Source organism: Pteropus medius, unplaced genomic scaffold, assembly GCF_902729225.1.
Source record: "Pteropus medius unplaced genomic scaffold, Ma_sr-lr_union100, whole genome shotgun sequence".
NCBI classification, from domain to species: Eukaryota; Metazoa; Chordata; class Mammalia; order Chiroptera; family Pteropodidae; genus Pteropus; species Pteropus medius.
The window spans coordinates 16,181,900-16,203,104 of record NW_024349800.1 but is presented as its reverse complement, the minus strand read 5'-3'; positions in this window follow the sequence as shown (position 1 = coordinate 16,203,104).

Sequence of the window (21,205 nt, the reverse complement as noted above, 5' to 3'; positions counted from 1 at the left end):
CGTACATTGACAGCAAAATTAGGATTTCATTTTGTGCCTAAATACTATATATCAAAAGTAGAGAAATATTCACACTTGAGATTTATCTCGGTATTATATTTCTCAAAATTTATCCTAAGGAAATAAACATGATATATAGAAAAATTTAGCAAAAAAAATAAAAAATAAAATTTATAGCCTTTCTTATAAGATTAAGAACTGGAAACAATCAAATGTACCTAAATAGTGGATTAAGTAAAATATGCCATGTACAATATTTTTTAAATTAATTTTTTATTTTTTAATTAAAAGAATTTTTCAGTTACAGTTGACATTCAACATTTTCAGGTGCATTTATATAACTTATGAAGTGATCCTCCAATAAGTCTAGTACCCATCTGACGCCATGCATAGTTATTACGATGTCATTGACTATATTCCATATGCTGTATTTTACATCCCCGTGACTATTTTGTAGCTGACAATTTGTGATATGAACAGTATTTAAGGCACACTCTCAGTTTCCCTTCCACTTCATCCCTGCTGGTCACCATTGTTTAGAGACAAATGTACCAACCAGAAGTTCCTGGTAGCTTGAGATGAAGAACCTGGAAGGGCATTGGGTGTCAATCGCACTTCTTTCCAGCTTGTTCCCTTCTTTGTTCCTGAGCTGTATTTTCCATAAAGGCAGATATCTGCTTCTCGCTTGTAATCGATCAGTGTGGCTTGCCTGGACCTAGCTCTGCTCCTCTGGGTAATTGTCATTTCCTTTGGGCTGCCTAGTCCTGGCCGATTGGTTTGTGGTTTGTACTTGTAGCAGGTACAAAAACCGGGATTATTTAATACCAGATCCTGTTGTTCCAGATGTAGTGGCAGAACATCTTTAGGGAAGACTGCATTTCAATTTTGAGGAAATCTCTATGAGTGTCATTGTCCTCCCCCAATCCTATTAAGGTAAGGAGAGTTTGGGACAAAGAAATTAAATTGCTCTGCATTAAAATGCAAAAGGCTCTCTTTCTTGTGGGCAGCTGGTATCTCTGGGAGAAGAGGTTGAGTAGTTTGCTTCTCTCGGGTGGAGCCTATGGAGAAAGTGTCCAGGTGCCACAGACTGGGCCAAGGGCAGGGTCAGAGAGAACCCCCATGTACTGGATGTACGTGTGATACCCTGGTAATAAGCCAAGACCACATGGAAGGTGGGAAGGTGATCAGCAGGATACCCCATGTGGAAGGACACAGGCAGAAAAATTTGAGGAGCAGTGAGATCAAATATCTAATTTGAAGTTTTTCTTCACAACCTAATCATTCCCTTAAGTCGTTCTCAGGAAAGTTTGTTACATACTACAACCTAGTGTCAGCCACGCTTTGGGGAATGAAGGTACAGGTGATTGTTCATGGAGGGCTGGAGAGAGCAGCTCAAGGTACCAACCAGAGGGAGAAGGGAACAGCAGCAACCTAGGGAATGCAGATACTCTTTGGTTGTCCTACATAAGGGAGAGTCAAGGGAAAGTGTGTGATTGTACCCGCTTGATGGTGTAAAGAAGAGGGACTCAAAAACGAGGACTTGGGAATGTTTGGATTCTACGCTTAAGCCAACTGCTGTTAAAGTGGGCTTCCCAGCTATGGTCCAGAGTGAGGTTGAGTGTTGGCAACAGGGTGGTTGTGTGCATCAGGGTACTGTTTCAGACGACCTTAATTTTATATCAGTGGACTTCAAAGCCAGCTTCCAGTGAAAGGGTGGATTTCTGTATCCAAAGAATAAGATGGGTATTTAGGGATGTGAAGCAAGAAGGGTGAGGCCGGACCATTTGCATAGACTCTAGTAAGACCACTCACAATAAAGGATTTTGTGATTGTTGCTGGATAGTTTACATAAATTGGTGTTAAGAGTAATCTCATTGAGTTGAAAGAAAGCAGACATCTAATTTGACGAAGGCTTTAAAAAGAGCTATCCTAAATGTCATCCCACTTGGGAGTTCTGGGGTTTTCAGCTAAATGTTTATACTTAGACATTTAGAGATCCCTAAGATCACCTTTCCATGAACATGAAGAACAGGCTGTGAGGATCTCAAGCACCTCACTGTGGAAAAGCTTGATGAAGAAATCAGGAATTTTATCAAGTCTGATGATGATCTTTAATGTAAGTTCTCTCATTCAGCTTCTCTGGGGCCTCAGGTTTTGCCACTATTGAATTCAGAAGAGTTGGTTCAATTCTTTGCTAGTTTAATTACTTTGTACTTTTATGGAATTGTGACCAATTTAAAGACTAAGGCCCTCTGTAATTACAGTCACTTTCTAACTATCTGGGGGCTTAAATGATAAATTGTATATTGGCTGCACCTCTCTAATCAGAAACAACTGATGCCTTCCTGATTCCTTTTGTTCCTAGCTCTGAGTAGAAGCCAGAGCAATTGTTTTTAAATGCAAATCTACTCCTCCATTACTGTGTGGAGGGAAGCACTGCAGTCCTAGGGAAGGCCTCCTGCTAATAGCCTTTGGACACTCATCTTTTCACAGCAAGTCTTCAGAGACTTCAACCCTCCCCCCTCTCCCCACCCTCAAAGATTGAGTGCAACTTCGTGAGACCCCCCCTAAGCTGGAGCCACCCAGTTAAACTGCTCTAGGATTCCTGACCCCCAGAAACTGTTGAGATAATAAAAGCTTGTTGTTTTAGGTGGAAAAATCTTGAGGGTATTTTGCCACATATAATAGATAATACAAACGCCAAGCTGTTAATGTGACTTGTACAGGCCCTTAGGACTTTAGTTAACCCTGTACTCTCGTTTTGGTTTAGCATCTGCCCCTACCCAAGGGGCCAAGGTCCTTATGGTCTTAGGGACCTTTGTACCAGCGAATCTTTCCCACCTCTCATGTCTCCTCTCCGCACCATACTCTTTTCTTCTCTCCTTATCCCACAACTCTCTTCTCATCTTCCATCTAAGATGGAGGTGGGTTTGTTCTCCAAGGGACATTTGGCAATGTCTTAGAGACATTGACCAAATGCAGTGGGTAGGGTCCAGGGATGCTGCTAAACATTCTGCAATGTATAGGACGGTCCCCTCAGTCCCTGACAACAAATGAACTCACCCAAAATGTTAATAGTATCAAAGTTGAGAAACCCTTATCTAAGTTAGGGGTTACGTCTAAGAATCCACCAAAACACCCTAAGTTTAAGTACCTACATGTTCCTTTATTAGATTGGAAAGTTCTGTTTAGTGAGGAAACTGATCTACCATGTGGATTCCAAGGTCTCGCACAGGGCCCACACATAGTAGGTGCTCAATACATTTTTGTTGAATAAATTAATGCAAACCCGATGTTTTCATTAAGTCAATCATACTAATACATGAGTGAAATTTAGCCCTTCTTTTTTTCCCAGTGGAAATATGTCAGGAAGATATATATATTTTTTAATAGCTGCGACTTTTATTCTCCTATGGAATGCTGGTCTGACAGCAAGTCGAATACAATGATGACATCTCTTTATCTTGGCAACAGCAGTTCCAGCTATAAGAGATTATTTGTGAACGTGAGCTATCAGAGTAAATCAGAAATATTTGAAACAACAAATCACAGTATTTTTTAAAAAAGAAAAACCATTTAATCTGATCAATTTTGCCCAGAATAGCTGATTTAGGGTATTTGATTTTCAGTTTCTCTTTTCCTGCTTTGTACTTCCTGTGCTACTATTGCACAAAATATTATGTGTCAATGCCTAGACTATAATTATTGTTTCTTTTTTTTTTTTTTTTGCAAGCTTATGTTTTATCAGAGATCACAGTGGTAGCAACCAGGGTTCATTTCCTTGATTAGTTCTTTCTTAATTCATTTGGGATATTGAGACATACTTACCATGGAAATGTTTTTGTAAAAGAGGAAACTTTGGACAAAGTTTGTTTAATTTCCTTAAAACAACAACAGTAACCACAGTAATAACGGCCATCAAAATCTTCTTCACTACTTAGGCCATTATCTATCTACCCTTGTTCTGTCTCCATTTTTCCCAGTACCTTGGCAATAAGATAAAACCAAATTTTAATAGGGAAGATGAAAACTTCAGTAAGACATCAAGAAAGAATATTTTAAAACAATACTTAAGAGAATGCCTCATGGAATCAATGATTTTTTTTTTTTCAGTAGAAAAGAAAAGTTTTATTAGAAGGGAAACACTTCCAGAAGTGGAAGTGGGCCTGAGCAAGAGAAATATGGCTCAAAAGGCCGTCCACCAATGCTTATTTTGTGTGTATGTGTTCTCTATAGGTTATTGTGTGTGTGTGTGTGTGTCTTTTGTGTGTGTTGTGTGTGTTGTATGTGTGTATGTGTATATGAACCTTTCTTTAACAACTTATTAAACTTTGAATGGAATTGTTTTAAGTACACAGAGAGATTAGGTTCAAGAGATTATGACCTGAGGAATTTGAATCATTGAATGAATGCGTGGCTATAAAATCATTGCTTAAATACAATTGACTTAACATATTTTATTGTGAAGAAATCTTCCCATTTGTGGAAGCTCAAGGTGATTATAATTTATTCTCTAAATCACTCTACTTAAAAGGAAAATATTATTTGTAGCTTTTCTCATACGCATAAAATAGCCCGTTTGTGTTTCTTAGTTAACTAGCAAATACTGAGTGATTGATTATCCACCAGCTATGTTGCCCTTCACCAGATGTTTGCTAAAAAACACAATAAAATGAATGGATGCCTTGTTTTAATAAATCTGGCAGGTTTTTAAAGAATATTTCATGCAGAAATTATATATGCACAAAGAGCACACAGAATAGGCTCTTTCAAAGCTATATTTACACATAGAATTGTCGTGGACCTCAAAAGGAATGCAGTTAAGCATGTCAGCAGCAAAGGTCTAGTTACCTACCTCCTTTTGATATTCACATTTCACATCAGAGGCTCTTTTTCTGATATCATGTCTTTCTTCAGCTCAGCAAAATTCTCTTCCATTATTTTCTTGATTCAGTTCCCTTTCTGGTCTCCTCTGAACATACACTGGGTAGGTTTTACGTCTCTTGCATTTATCTCGCATGCCTCCACTAGATTCTTGTAATTTATTTTTAGTTTAACATTTCTGTTCAATGCTCTGATAAGGGTTGCATGATTTGGTCTTCCAATCACTAATTTAATCTTCAGATGCACCCATTCTGCTATTTAGGTCTTTTAATGAGTTTCTTATTTTGGCAATCATGTTTTTATTTTATAAGAACTCTTTCTTGTTCTCTGATTAATATTTTATATGGTAGCTTTTTCTTATTTTATGAATCCTTTAACAATCTCTTTGAGAAAATTACTTCAAAAATTAAATGTTTTTTCCTGTTTCTTCCAGGATTACTCACAATGCTTCTTCATCTTGGTAACTCTTTATCATGCTCTTGGCTTTCCTCCTGTTTGCTCATGATAAGTTCCACATGAATCAGATTGGTCACTGGTGTTGGACATAACCCTGACTGCAGGATCTCTCCGTGACAGATGCTCTCTGTTCCGTCAGTGCTTCAATTTAGAACGATCACCTTTAGGCCTGGAGACCATGGGGCTCTTAATGAAACTCTCAAACTCAGCTAAGGTGAGAGGTACTAGTCAGGGTACAGAAGTGAGAGGGCTAATATGATCAGACATCCTCGCATAGTACATATACAGTATTAATGTTAAAAAAAATCTATAAGCCATAGAACCTACAGAGAAAATTCAGGTTTACTCACTGTCATTTCACTTTGGCAGAACTTTTAGATCAACCAGCAGACCACTGGTTGTCTCTAGATTGCTCTCCTTAGATCAGCATCCACTGCTGGTTCAATTAGTCATGGCCAGAGGTGCTTGGGTCTCCTGGGACTTGCGTGGTTACTTAGACTTCAGAAGGGGCCCACAGGAATGCCACTTATTATTTAGCTTGGCTTCTCATGTATGATAATATTTTCCCAAGAACTGTTATCATTTATTTTTCATTTTTTTTCTTATTTTTCATGTGGCTTTTCATGTCCCATTTAGTCAAACATAGACCATTAAGCAGGGTGTTTTGCCGATGTCTCAGTGATTTTATCTTTTATTCCCTACCTATTTGCATATTTTCTTCATAGTTGATAAACTAAAGTTCCTAAACTTGCTTTATGAAAGAGAGAGAGACAGAGAGAGTGAAGGGGAGAGAGAGAGAGAGAGAGAGAGAGAGAGAGAGAGAGAGATATAAGATGCATTTGCAATATCACAAAGATACATGAATTGATTCCGAGTCATTGCTGAGGCCCCATGGAAACATCACCTGCGTGCTCACCTTAGCAGGTGACTGCATTTACCCGGCTGGTTATTCATTTAACAGGTCTTGATTCTGTCGGTGCCCCCAAAGTTGACTAGAGTCCTGGGGACTGACTCTCATTAACCCAAGTTACACGAGAAGTTAATCAGAATTTCAATTTATTAATTTACATTGTTCAGAATTTTATAATTTCTGGTGTCAATAGGAGTCTGCTATTCAGGGCCTTTTCATATCAAGGTGTCTGAGAAGGTTATTTGGCAATGCTTACTTGGTTAGTAGCATAGGAATGGATGGAGAGCTACTTTACATAGATCGTGGAAAAGTCAGATACTATCCTTGCCCCATGAAATCATCCACTTCTGTGGTGACTGGAATGCCTTGGCCCGCCAGATTCTCTGTTAGAAGTACTTAGCCAAATTCTTAGTTTGCTCCCCATGATTACCTTTATTTTATTTACCTTTTAATTTTTGCCCTATGAAAGCATGATGCTTACAGCACAATGCAGTCAGACACTCCTGAATTTGAAGTTTCATGCCCCAAATACATCATCCTGGTCTGTCAGTGAAGTAAGTGAGATCTGTACCTTCCAAGTTTACTACACAATAAAACGTAGACTCTGAGTATCAATGGGATGACAACTAACAGGCAAAATGTACTATTGTCATGTTTCAATAAGAGAAAACTCCTGTCAGCTGAAATGTCTTTCATGACTCATTCGAATAATACAAATTAGGCATTTCCTCAAAATTTTAGAACAATATTTAGATGTAACATGGGCTCTTGTGACTTCAGACCTGGTGTTTTCCTTATGAATAATTGGGTTCTGCCTTCTGGAATTTCTACTTAGCCCCGCTCCTTACCTTCCTCCCTCTATACTCCTTGGTATCCACAAAGAATATTACTTTTTTTCCTGCAGTTTAACATTCATAATAAATCTAGTTTCCAAAATTTTCAAACTCTCTGCTTGTAGTTTCATTCCTTGAATCAGTGCTATTCTTTTATACATCAACTAAATAAAAATTTGTTTTAGTCTCAGATGTGTAAAAGATGGGAAAAGGAATGGTAAAAATCAACAAAGAACCTTCTATATATGAGAAAACACTGTACTAAGGACTGTGGATGTGGAATAGTAACATGTTGGGGAAATATAACTAAGAACAAAATCTTCTCTCAACCCAGAATCCTCTTCACAGAGATAAGAGAAAGATAACACTAATTTCTGAATAAGCATTAAACCAGAATGTGATGTACATCATAGCAATTCCCTAGGAGATTGCAAAGAAAGAATCTTAACACAGCCAAGCAGACATAATCCTATGACAGTGTGGCTGGGAATTTAGGTGAGCAATGAGATGTTGCTTGCTGCGTGTGGAAATAGAATAAAGCAGTAGCAGAGACTTGATGGACATTTACTAAGCCTTTGGGAGAGCTGGATGGAGGTCCCTGCTCCTACATAATGGATACTTCTCTATTGGTCTTCACTAAATGCAAGGTCTACCCCAAGACGTGTCAGGCAGTGCCAGGCAGTCTCTGTCCACTTCTTTTTCTTTGTTCCCCTTCAAAAATTATGCATTGGTCATCTTCCTCTTGTTGCAACATTCAGACACGTGACGACACATTTTTGTTTGGCCACCTTTTCAGTGTGCTTCTTACAAGAATTGAATTTGAGTTCTTATAACTCATAGCAGCTAACTTGTGGTACATCATGTCTTCCTGAAATATCCTCACGGTCCTGAGGACATGTCAGAAATCTTGGAAACCTATCATTTCATCTCTTCTTTGGCAATGGGTCCTTTGTTCAGAACTCAGTCATTTCATGTGTGTTTTACTAGTTTAACTTTGAGAGGTAATCTGTGTGTTCCAGTCCTGGGGATGCCACACGTTGCTCCAAAGGAGACCAAATAAGATTATTTAGGTGATCTAAGGCAAATCTATCACAATTCACTCCAAATGGCTCAGCACTATGTCCTTCTAATGAAGGGAGGGCAATGTCTTCAAACTGATAGCAATTTAAAAGGTAGTTAATATGCACATGCTCAGTGCAGCCTAATGCCAGTTGGTAGGGGTGGCAGAAATGAGCTTTCGAGCTTCTTCTCTATCAGTAAAACAATGGCTGGCATAAAATATACAGTCAATTTAAAGGTTACTTAGAGTTTTAATACATTGAAAATCAGTTAGAAATGAAAACTGTTAGTTCTGGGTCAATGATGTTAATAGGTGGGAAAAAGGGAAAGCTTTCACTTCACTTTCGAATTTTGGGGAAAAAAAGGATAAGCAGACAAGATAAAGTATGTCAAGTTTGTGTTTTAAAAAGTGAAAAAAATTGTTGATATTATTGTTATTTTTCCTAAGTCTTGATAAAGATGTTTGGATTTTGAAAATCAAAGGATGAATGATCAGATAAGTGCCCAAACACAGTAAGAAAATAATTTGCATCTGTCAATAGAATCTGACATGTCGTTTAGGAATAATTAAGCAATATCAATAAAACTGCTACTTTAAACCAGAAATGTGGAAAATGGAACAATTTAATAACTTTCCAAAATATAAAATCTAAGTACTACAAAAATCTTAAACTTAATAATTGAAATAGCTATCTTTCTTGAGCGCTTATACATGCCAGCAACTAAGCTCTAAGCACTTTATCTACATTCTATACCAGATGTCCCCAACCCCCAGGCCTCAGGCTGATACTGGTCGGTGGCCTATTAAGAATTGAACCGCACGAGAGGAGATGAGCTGCAGGCCAGCAAGTGAAGCTTCATCTGTATTCGCAGCCACTCTCCAGCGCTAGCATCACTGTCTCAGCTCCACCTCAGATCATCAGGCATTAGATTCTCACAGGAGCACCTGTCCCTGGTGCCAAAAATGTTGGGGACCGCTGTTCTACGTGATCTCATTAATTCTCACCAAAACCTATGGTTGTATGGCTTTTTGTATTTTGCAGATGAGAAAATTGAAGCCGAAGGTAGCTTAAGAGTGAATGTGTATGAATGCATATTTATACACGTGAATATATATGCATATTTATACATAATATACTGCAATTGTAGACACTCTCTGTATACCTACTTCTCAAAGTAATAATTATTAGCTTATTTTGCCTGAACATTGATGATAGGAAGTTAAAAAGGAAAATCTTCACAAATTTACTTAATTTACCTTTTATGAGGATAAAAAAAATGTTTCTTGTGAACAACTGTTTTGGTTTGTCGATGACTGAGGAGTTTCAGCACTAACACCAGGAAAGTTGCAGAAAAACTGGGATAATTGGTTCATCCACGTGGATTTCAGGGAAGCAAAGCATTGGAGTCAAGCCTTTGAAAGCAGATTGCTCGAGATTTTCTGGAGTTTAATGAACAAGTGGTTCTTATGATAAAAGAGAACTAAAAGTACTGAATTTCCGAAGGTCATTTCGTAATGGATTAATGAATACTGAACCTGTTGACACTAAGACTGGCTTTTTTGTGTTGTTTCGTTTTTCTCAACAGTGGTGATGGATTTGTGTGAGGTAGTTGCCCATGAGGAAAATCACAGTCTGAAGTCATAGAGCTGGATATTTTGATTTCCCCCTCCTGAGGGAACACAGGGATGAAATCAGTTTTGAATGACCTTCACTCTGTCTTAAAGTTTCCATGTCCTTTGACTTTAACTGGCAAGTGACAGAGCCTCCCTTGCTTGCTGTACACAAGCACCCTCACTCCCACCTGTGTTTGTAGTTTTGGGTTGTGAGTTCATCTTTAGTGAGGTATTGTCTGTGGACTCATTTAATGGCCTGAGGGGAGGTTGTGAGCCCTCTTCACCCCAAGCAGATCTGCATCTGCTTCTGCTAGGATCCTGGGGTATCATGGTCTGGGGGGCGTTTCTTATGCTAACTTCTGGTTGATAGATGAGGATCATGCAGATTATGTAAAGTTGAATCATAAATCCATGTAAGGGTAGGCCTGATTGTTAATTCCTGGGGAGATACTCCCCTCCCCACATCAGAGCCCACATAGAGATAGACAAGCATTCTTGTCAATTCCCTATACTGGTAGGTAATTTTTCTGGTGTATCTAGAGTAGCCAGATGAAATGCTGAATTTCAGATAAACAATAAATACCTTTCTAGTATGAATGTGTCCCAAATACTGCATTGAACATACTTATATTAAAAATTTACTTGTTCTTCATGTGTAATACCAATTTAGCTGGATATCCTGCATTTTTACATTTTATCTTAGCCAAAAGGCCAAGAAGTGATGTATCCTGTATTTTTATTTGCGAAATATGGCAACTCTAAGTGTATCTTCTACTTAGGCTGAGGTCCTTTGGGGGATTCAAGCTTTCTTTGGGGTCTCAATTGTAACTTCTCACACTCTCTGCATAACCTGCTTCTTGAATATATAATTTTTAGCTTATTTTGATGGTAGGAGGATAAAAGGAAAACCTGCACAGATTTACCTAATTTGCTTTTTATTAGGATCTCCTGCTCCCAGAAGCCTTTCAGACTTTAGCCTTGGAGTTGTAAATCTAGCATCAGACTGGAAAGCCCTGAACTCATATTATTTCTGATCTCTTGGTTTTCTGGCTTCCAGTTGTAGTTTTCAGTTTCATTTTCATTTTTGGCCCCTAAAGTTCCTTTATCTTCTTCCAAGCTCAGGCTTGTCTTTAAGAGAATGTTTGTTATATTTTGTTCAGTATTTTCAGGTGTTTTTTTAAGTGAAAGGTTTCAGGTTATCTGGTCTACCCTACCACAGGAGATAGAAACTCTGACACAGGCTCTATATCAGTCAACAAAGGCCTCTGCTAGCATATTATATTGGTGTTGGAAAAAGTTAATATGCTACTCTCTAGACATTCTGAGCTATTAGTGGGAGGGAGATGCTATGCATGATGAAGTATATTTGACCTAATGAAGTATATTATACCATGTCAGTGATATAGTGAGATACTTTGAAATCAGGTTATTATAGAACAAACAAGTTTTGAATGTACCAAAGGTTAAAGATGCATGCGAAGACATATTGAAGAGCACCTAACTAACTTTAAAAAATGTGATTTCTAAGTCCAGGTGGCTTAATTCCTAGGGCAGTAGTATAGATGGTGTTGCCATTCTCCAAATATTATGTTCATGCAGGGCCCTTCGGGAGGGTTACACATCCCGTTGCTGGCCATGTGATGGTGATGTGGCTAGTGAAGTGGAAGTACTAGGGAGTGATTTGTGGTCTGTCAGATCTCTTTTCTCTTTGCCATGGCAATATTCCAGTGGATATGAGGTGAAGCAGAGCTACAGCCAACCGCTATGACAGATATGTAGAATGAGCAAGAAAAAACCCTTTGTTCTTTTAACCCACTGGGGTTTCCAGGCTGCTGGTTACTGGGTTTATCTTGACTGACACAAGTACCATCGACTCTCAGGCATGATGCTAGGTACTGAAGATGCAACAGTGAGCTGATTAGATGGAGTCTCATGGAACTTAGATTCTGATGGAAGTGACAAATTAATCAAATAGAAAAATTAATATAAAAATAAAAGGTAAGTTTTGAAGAAAACCAATTTTTGGTAGAACTAAAATGCATTTTTTTAAAATGATACCTCCCTTATTTCTAGAAAAACCTGAGGCTGTTTACAAAATCAGACACAATGCATAATTTAGCCAGAGACACATTCATATAGCAGAGGAGTCAATGTCACAGAGCCCTTAAAATGAAATAGTCACTGTAGTATGGCACAATAATTTCTACTTTTCTGGAGCTGAGGCAAAAAGGGAAGTAGTTGGGTAATATAATTCTTATTGTTTGACAGCAGAATGCAGGTCAGCTCTTTGAGAAATGAAACTTTTTCTTGATCTGAATGAAGAAGCAATTTATCAACTGGGTTTTCATGTAAGGGACATTTCACAACTTAACAGGCAATAATTCTAAACTTGGCCTTGCAAAAGTCACAGGAATGCTGTTTAAATGGCTATTCCTTGTAACCATCCATAAAAGCTGAACAGAACACAAGTTGTAATTAAGGGAAGCCATTTTTGCAGGGAGCTTAGGTAATACGAGCTATCAGTTGCTTTCTGCTCTCCACCCCATTGGTAGTGCAGGAAGAGGAGCAAGAAATGGTGCATTTAGACACCACTTAGTGCTCTAATATCAGAGGTCTCACGTGAGCCTTCGGAAAGGGCTGGTTTTAAATTGGTTTGTGATTAAGTTTTTTCAGCCCAAGCCTTAAATTATATTTTGTGTTTTTGGCAGAAGACTCTATCGATTCACTCTAAAAACCAGAAAAAGGCAGAGTTGCCAACATGTCATTGGTTAAGAGCCTGATTTCTGCTTTTTTTTCATATGTCAGCCACACAGGGTCTGTGGGAAGGAACAATATTTTCCTCAAAAAGGAGCATTCGGTTTCCTAAAGCACTTCAATAGATTAGTTAACAGACTAGCCTTTAGCACCATAAACATGTAAAAAGATGATTTGGGTCTGAAATTTTAAGCGCTTTTGTTTACAATGGACTGCTTCAGCCAGACCAGAACCCAACAGGCCATAACTGGCTCATTAAGTGGAGGGATAGTGAACACTTGGTCTAGATCAGTGCTGCTTATAAGAGAAAATGCACCACCACAGTCAAAGTCATCTCATTTCCTTCTTGGAAAGCTGATTAGGCTCTGTGGACCAGGGTGATGCCATGGACTTGAGCACAGTGCTGTGTGATTTTAGTAAGACGTTGTCAGTTTCTAGCGATTTTTGTGGCAGGCATACTTCTCCATCCATAAAATCAGATATTTAAGAATCCTTTTGTAAATTCTCTATAATAGAATGTGTTTTCTCATTGCATCTCCATTCTGCTTAATGGCAGAAGCTAAATCTCAGTTGGCCCCAGGATCTCCCCTTCCCTCATTTTGCTGTACATTGTGTGGAGGGGAGGGCATTCATATTGTCTCAAGACATTGGCATGAGGTCTTGGGTCAGGACTAGGTTGTCATCATCTGTCTAAGCTGGCTTCGGCAGAGACATCCTCGCTTCTTCTGACCTCTGGTCTCTGGTCCACCTAAACCTAGAGGTCTGCTGTACAACATGGTATGTAGTTACCAAAACTGTATCGTGCACTTAAAAATTGGTTAAGAGAGTAGATCTCATGTCAAGTGTTCTTACACACACACACACACACGCACACACACACACACACGGCTACAGGGAAACTTTTGGAGGTGATAGCTATTTCTTTTACCTAGATTGTGATGATGGTGTCATAGGTATATGCATATGTCGAAACTCATCAAATTATATACATAACATATGTGCAGGTTTTTGTATATCAACTGTCTCAATAAAGCTGTTTTAAAAAGCTGTTTAAAAAACATCATATGTGGCAACTAGTAGTCTAAATGATTTTTATATTAACTTATTACACTATCACAATAACCTTATGCATTGGGTACCCATCAATATGCCCATTTTACAGATGAGGAAAATGAGACACAGAGAATAAAAAATAATTTACTCTATTTCGCCCAACGAGTTACCCCTGGAGGTGGGACCGGCCTGGAGGCAGTCTGACTTAGAACCTGCGCCCCTGGTCCCAGCCTGTGCTCCTTCCTGAAAGGAAGGGATTTCCTTTGGATCCCATCCTAGCATGCTCTTCTGGTTCTCTTCCATACTCTCTCCATCTTCATCGTGGTTTCTCTTTAGCCCATCCATGTCACCTGGTGCTTGCTCTGCGTAGGCTTTCTTCTTCTCATGCTAACCCTATCGCCAGGGGCTCTTTCTAGGTATCAGGGTCCCCAACTACCTCTCAGAGGCAGACAATCCCAGATCTGTTCATTGGCTCATTCTGCTTCCCAAAGCTTCAGGCTCAGACAATCAGCTCCCTCTTAAATGTCTCTACCCAGATGTCCATAGGCACCTAATGTTCTATATGAAAAAGACTAAATGTATCATATTTCCCCTTAAATTAACTTCTCCTCTGTACTCCATATCTCACTCGGGGTCCCATCCATGCTGGAAAACTAAGGGCTATCTTTGGCTTTCTCTCATTCTCCAGTCCACCTAATCACCAAGTTTGAGGAATTTCATTTCCTCTTGACTGTTTTTCTGGTTGGGGCCCTTATCATTTCTTACTTGACCACTGAAAAGGACTCCTATGTGGTCTCTCTGCTTCCAGTCTTGTCCTTTTAAATGCATCCTCCTTTAACTATGAGAGTGTTCTTTCTAAAACTCAAGTCTTTGTTATTTGTTTATGCAAATCCCTCAAAAGCTCCCCATCATTACTTAAAAACGTGGTTCTTGGGCAGAATTCCTCAGAGCCGCTTGAGCATTTGTTAAAATGGAAGCTTTCTGGCCCTCGCCCAGACCTACTAAATCAGCACCTCTGGGGGTGCAGCCTCGGGATGTAGACTGTTATGATGCTACCAGGGTGATTCAGAATCCGCTGCATGGGTAAAATCAAATCACCCTAAAAGGACATGAATGTCCTGATCTCTATTCTTCTCTCCAACCTTATCTCTTATCAGGCTCTCCAAGTTCCTGCAAACACCCAGCTGTTTTTATTTCCCACCCAACTCCATGTGCACATACCTCACTTATGGGCCTTTCCACTGTCGCCTCTACCCAGAATGCCTTTTCCTTCTTGTTGCTGCCCATCTCAGCCATTCCTTCCTCCAGTTAGGCATCTTGACCTCCTCTCCTTCCTGGGCTCAGTAATTTGCACCTCCTGTGCTCCTCCCTAAGGCTACCCTTTGCACATCTTTGTCACCCTTAGTGTAGTGTCCTGTAATCATGTCCCAGACTCCGTCTCTAGGTTGCCAGCTTCATGACAGTGGACCCCATGGACCTTTCATCTTTCTGTTTGCCAGGCCAGATACAATGTCTGATCCATGGCAGATGCTCAATAAATATTTATTAAAGAGATAAATGAATGCATATAAAGTGTTAGTGCAGCATAACAGAGGGAATTGATAGAGTGCTGAGGAACCACTGAAGTAGGGATTATAAATTCCACGTGGAAGACCAACTAGTTGTCACAGGGAACGTGACATTTCATTAAGGCTTTAAGAGAAAGGATGAGTAGAAATGTGCTAGGTAGCATAAAGGAGGAAGAAGGCATTGCTGGCAGAGGGGAGTTTCAGGGAGAGGTGGGCATGGCTGGGCACAGGGTAACCCCGGGGGCCAGCAGTGGACAAGCTGGGAGGCAGTTTGCAGTAGGACTGGACAAGTCAACAATGCTCCCTAAGAAGTGCTCTGTAGTGGCCAGATGACGCTGGCTGAGAAACCCAGGGAAGGCGGTGCCACCTACTGTGCCAGCTTGGTTTTCCAGCCCCTTGGGGGAGAAGGAGCCAGTAAGTCACTTCTTATCTAGTCAACACAATTACAGTTTTAAGTTAAAACCTCTCATAGAATTAGAAAATCCATGCATGTGACATATGGAACACATTCAACAAATAATGAGCATTATTCAAACTTGTGACATTTTCTTGCCATCAGGCATTTTAAAAAGGTCCTGTCCTTTGTTACTTTATGGAATGTGTCTTGCTTGTATGATTGTCTCTTTAACCTTCTTGACATTTTCATTCTTAAAGTTATATAAGCATCTGAGGCTTACTCGTTGCTGCTACTTTTAATAACTTCATTCACTGTTGAGACTTTTAAATTCCATACAATAGTGCCACACCAAGAGTTAAACCACAACTATTGGTAAGATCAATTGGAATCCAGCTCTTCCAACATTTCTTTCTTTCCTTTTTTTTTTAATCAGTAATTCCCATAGTTTAAGCTGTTATGATCTGTATCATGTCTGACACAGTTCTGAGCACGTAATAGGTGCTCACTAAACTGTAATGTGTAGGAGGGAAGCGATACTTCCAATCATTTTGACCTTGTGATTTATAAATGCTCGAATGGTGCTATGTTTATTTAAGGCTACGTCTTCCTCCAAAATGTCAGAGTTAAGTCCTTAAGACTAATCTGAAGTGAAGAACAGGCAACCGTGCAGCTCAATCCACTGCCCAAGTCTTTCCACAGAGTCAAAAGCTAAAGTGACTTAGAGAAACTCCAGATGGAGGCACTGGCTCCTCTCAGATAGTGACACACCAAGAATCAAACCACAATTATTGGTAAGATTAATTGGAATCCAGCTCTTTCAACATTTCTTTTTTTTTTTTTAAGGCTTATATGGGGACATCTGTCACCTTCCCTTACAGAGACTGAGGAGGTGGCGGTAGGTACAAAAACACCTGATTCCAGTGACTAATTAATTTTTTTCATAACTTTATGCAAAAACAGATTCTCTTTCACTGTGTCCTCCCAAATCTTTCTGTCTCACGCCTAGACAACTCAACATTGCTCTAAAGCCAAGAACTATTTTTGTATTCTTTTTGGTTTTCTACATAGGGGTGGGTCGCATGGTTAATTCAAATTCAAGAGAACCCACATCAGTTAAGAGTTGGAGAACATCCCACATTTTGATAAGTGTTGTCAGGGGAGCAGATGAGGTCACTTGAGAGTGTGAGGTAGAACGGTGCTCCTCAAACTCCAGAGAGCATCAGAATTACCTGGGGGGCTTGTTGAACCACAGACTATGAGACCCATCCCCAGAATTTTAGTAGGACTGTTACAGGAACCTATAATTTGCATTTAGGACTACAAGATTTAGCAAATAAAAATACTAGATGCCCAATAAATTTGAATTTCAGATAAACAATAATTTTTTAAAAAGTATAAGTATGGAAGAGATGAAACATTGCCATTTGTAACAACATGGATGGACTTCAAGACCATCATGTTAAGAGAAATAAGCCAAACAGAAGAAGTTGAAAACCACATGATATCACTTATACGTGATATAAGTGATATCACGTATAAGTGATATCATGTGGTTTTCAACTTTAGGTTTATAAAGTTGAACCTAAAAGCAACAAATGAACGGATAGAGACTCATGGACATGGACAATGGACTAGAGGTTACCAGAAGGTAGGCGGTGGGGGAGGAGGGGGTCAGTAGAGGATCAAATATAGGGGGACAGGGGGAGAGTGAAGTGGATAAAAGGGATCAAATATATGGTAGTTGAAGGAAACTGGACTTTGGGTGGTAAACACAATAGAATATACAGATGTCAAATTATAATGTACACCTGAAAATTATATAATTGATTAACCAATGTTACCCCAATAAACTTAATTTTAAAAAGTATAAGTATGTCCCAAATATTGCATGGGGATATACTTATCCTAAATGTTTTACCATAAAATTTATTCACTGCTTATATGAAATTCCAATTACCTGGGTTTCCTAGATTCTATCTGGCAGCCAGTTTGTGTTTCTAACGAGGGCTCTGGTGATGGAGATACCGGTGGTTTGGAGACCACAGTTGGAGCCTCAGGTACAGACTAGCATGAGCGCAGAGTCCTGGGAAGTGCCAGCATTTAACCAGCAAAACAACCTGAGCAGGAATGTAAGCGAGACAGCAGAATTAAATGCTTCCTCAGAACTCAAAGGAGAACAAAGTGTCAAGACACAGAGTGGTCAGCAGTCACATGTCAGATAGAGTTTGAAGGTAGCTGAAGACGGATCTGAAAAAAATAGATTTGGCAGTGAGGGGGCCAGTGGGGCTACTGAACAAAGCATTTTCAGCACAGTAATGGGGGCAAGAGCCAGTTTGCAGTGGTGAAGACAGTAGGAGTGTCGTGGTGGAGATGGCAGTTTGCGTATGATTATTTGAGGGCTTCTTTGTAAAGCCACATAGAGAGGAATGCAACGGTACTTGAAGGTATATATATTTTTTTAATTAATGGAGACATCGACTTTATTTATGGCCAGAGAAAGAGTCAGTAGAGAAGGAACACACGAGACTACAGAAGACAGAGAATAGCAAATGGGACACAAGGCGGAGGGATTACCAGCCGGGGAAGCAGGAAGAAGATGGAACCTGGGAGTAAAGTTGGGAGGGGAGTAGCCGGCCTGGGTGCAGAGTCAGCGTCCCCGCCTGGGACAAAGAGTCAGATGTCAATTTTAGAATTTGGCCCCTACAGGAGAAAGAACATCTGCTTAAAGAAATCTCTGCTGACATGGATGTTCATCGTTGCAAAGTAGAAAAGTGTGTGTGTGTGTGTGTGTGTGATGATGTGTATTGTGTGTGTGTGTAGGGATGTTGAGTAGTATATTAAAAAATTCTGTGTATGTGTTTAAACATGTTTTTTGCTGTAATTTATTCTTTGAGTCCCTCTTTCATTTCGTTTCATGGGGCCATTTTCACTATTTTTCAAAATTAGATTTTCTTTCTAAGGGCTTTCCTTTTTCCAGCAGAGTAAGCTGTTTTAATTCTCATTTTGGGGCTGCAGCTTCTGATTTCGTTTGTACCTCATGCATTTCCTTCCAGGACAGCACTTCACTGGCTGTGCTTCATCCATGAATGCTGCCGCCCAGCCTCACCGGATCACCTCTGATGCTGTTCGTCCTTGCCTTCCCCACTTATTTCTGTGTTAAAGTTAAAAAATGGACTTATATTCAATAACCTGAACCACACCATTAAAGCACTGTTTCATGCTATTATACTAGAATGCTCAGGTGGTTGAAAAGTTCAGAATTTCTCAAGTTGTAGTCTTAGGAGTATCTGCCCCGGAGTCACTAACAGACAGTTTTTAGATAGTGACATAGAGTGAATCTCTTACAGAAGCCATAAAGAGATCCACTGAGAGAAGTTCTGAAAGGAACAAGAAGCTGTGAGGCAGAGCCCCCAGCGTCCTTCTCCACAACTTTTGCCTGGGTTGTGTTTCTCTGCTGGGGTAGCCGGACTGTATCTCTTGGCCCAGAGAACTTGGAGGCAGGTCAGAACCCAGCAAATAGAAGGCGGTGTAGGCTCCTACGCGGTTTGCAGAATGAGCTGGTGAATGATGGACGTGGGTGGTGAGGCAGGTCATTGGCAGAGAGGTGGGGCATAAAGCCCAGGAGACTTTCCGGGCGACTTCCCCCCTCCCAACCCCTACCTTGTGGAATTAACGTGCATATCTTATCCTCACTGTTTTAAACATGCAGACATTTAACCAGCACAACAATCTGAGCAGGAATTTAAGTGATGCAGCAGAAGAATTAAGTGTTTTCTCACAGCTCAAAGGGGGGAAAAGTTTCAAGACACGGACTGATCAACAGTCACATGTCACAGAGAATTTGGAGGAAGCTGAGGACTGACAAAGAGTTAACATACGTATCTTATCCTCACTGCTGTAAATGTAAATCCCGGAATGCTCCCTCCTTTTATCCTTTTTTCATTTGTATTTGACTTAACTATTTATATTAACACTTTGGAGGTTTGATACTGAATTTTAAAATCGAATGTATTATTATTTTTAATAACATTAATTCAGTAAATACTATTTATATTACTAAATAAGTATTTAGTAAATGGCATTCATTAAATATTATTTAGTGAATAACTTTAATATTACTATTTAGTAATAAAATAACATGTATAAAAGTTAATTAATAAATAGCATTCCATTTCTATTAACGTGGGTTCAAAATGTAGAAATGACTTAATTTTGAAATACACGATACATGTTTTCTTGCACAATGAAATAACCAAATATTGCGCATGAGAGTGTCCACACGTCAATCCCATCCTTGTCACAGCAGGTCCCTGGGTCTTTTTCATTGTGACTGGTTCAGAAGCCTGTGCCTCCTCTGCAGGGAAGAAGTGATGCAGAGAAGGTCCAACCACGGTATAGTGGGCACAAGCAATTTCCAGTTTCTGCTCCCTTTCCGGCTTAAGGAGAAATTTGGGGAAACCAAATGTCAGAACGACATCGAATCACAAACTAATACTACGACAGCCACACTGTGCTCTCCCCTGGAAGTTTCTCAGCGGCGCTGACTTTGAAATGGGTAGAATTATACAGACCCAGAAAGAGAGGGAATGTGCATCGCCTGGTCACAGAGATCTATGGTAACAGAATGCCCTTTGTTTTATAGGGAGTCATGATAATGCATTAAATAAACAGTTTATTATTGGATTTGGGAGAGAATGTGGTTTCGCTATACTGGCAACTATCAGTTGACATAGAGGTTCCAGAATGCAGTCCCAACTTGTGTAACTCAGAAAATAATTTCTAGGATGGAAATTTTTGTTCCCCTCACTCTTTCCACTCCTGGTTAATGTAGCCCGCTTCCTTAAAGAAGTTGAGACTACATTAGTTTGTTTTTTAAAATATCTCAGTGTCATGGATGGAGCACTTGATCTCTGATAACAGGTTGAGTGTGAAAGCCTCCAAGCCACCATTGAGCAAAGAAAAAACAAAAAAGCAATGCATGTTCTTTAAACGCCAGCAATGTTTCTGTACATTAAAAATAACTGAAAGTTTATTTCCCACATTCTAGACATTTTTTTTCCAATTTCTCTTCCTAAGTCACCCAATTTATCAGTGAGTGATAAATGGCCTTGTTTTAATTTGCACAGATGGTCCTCTGGTGGCTAGATCAGTCAGACTGGAACCACAGCCTGATATTACTACCTGGTGGGGTGCCTGAGAACAGAGGGACAGGGTAAGGCTCTTCTTCCCTTTCATCTCAGAAGTGCAGGAAGTTAGGGTCTGTCCATTTCAAAGCAAAGTTCAACAAAGCTTGCCAATTGAGTTCTGCATTCATTTATTATACTTATTTATTTTATAGAGAGGCATTTCAAGGTCATTGAGCTTTATTAATATATCAGAACTAACTAAATAGAAAGAAAAAACAATTCTATCCACATAATTTTCATAGTAATAGATAACATTACAGTAACTAATAAAGCTAATAAAAGTTAAAGTTTAATAAAATTTAATAAAATTAAAACATCTGAAAAAAGGTACAAATTTGGCAACTATTAAATTGACTACTGATGTAATGTTTTATTTTATGATTTTCTTTAGTTTTAAGACAACTAACAGTTAAGAAAATATTTTAATTTTAAAATTATCCGTATTAAGCGAAATATTTCATGTATAAATTAAAATTTGCAGTCACCAAAC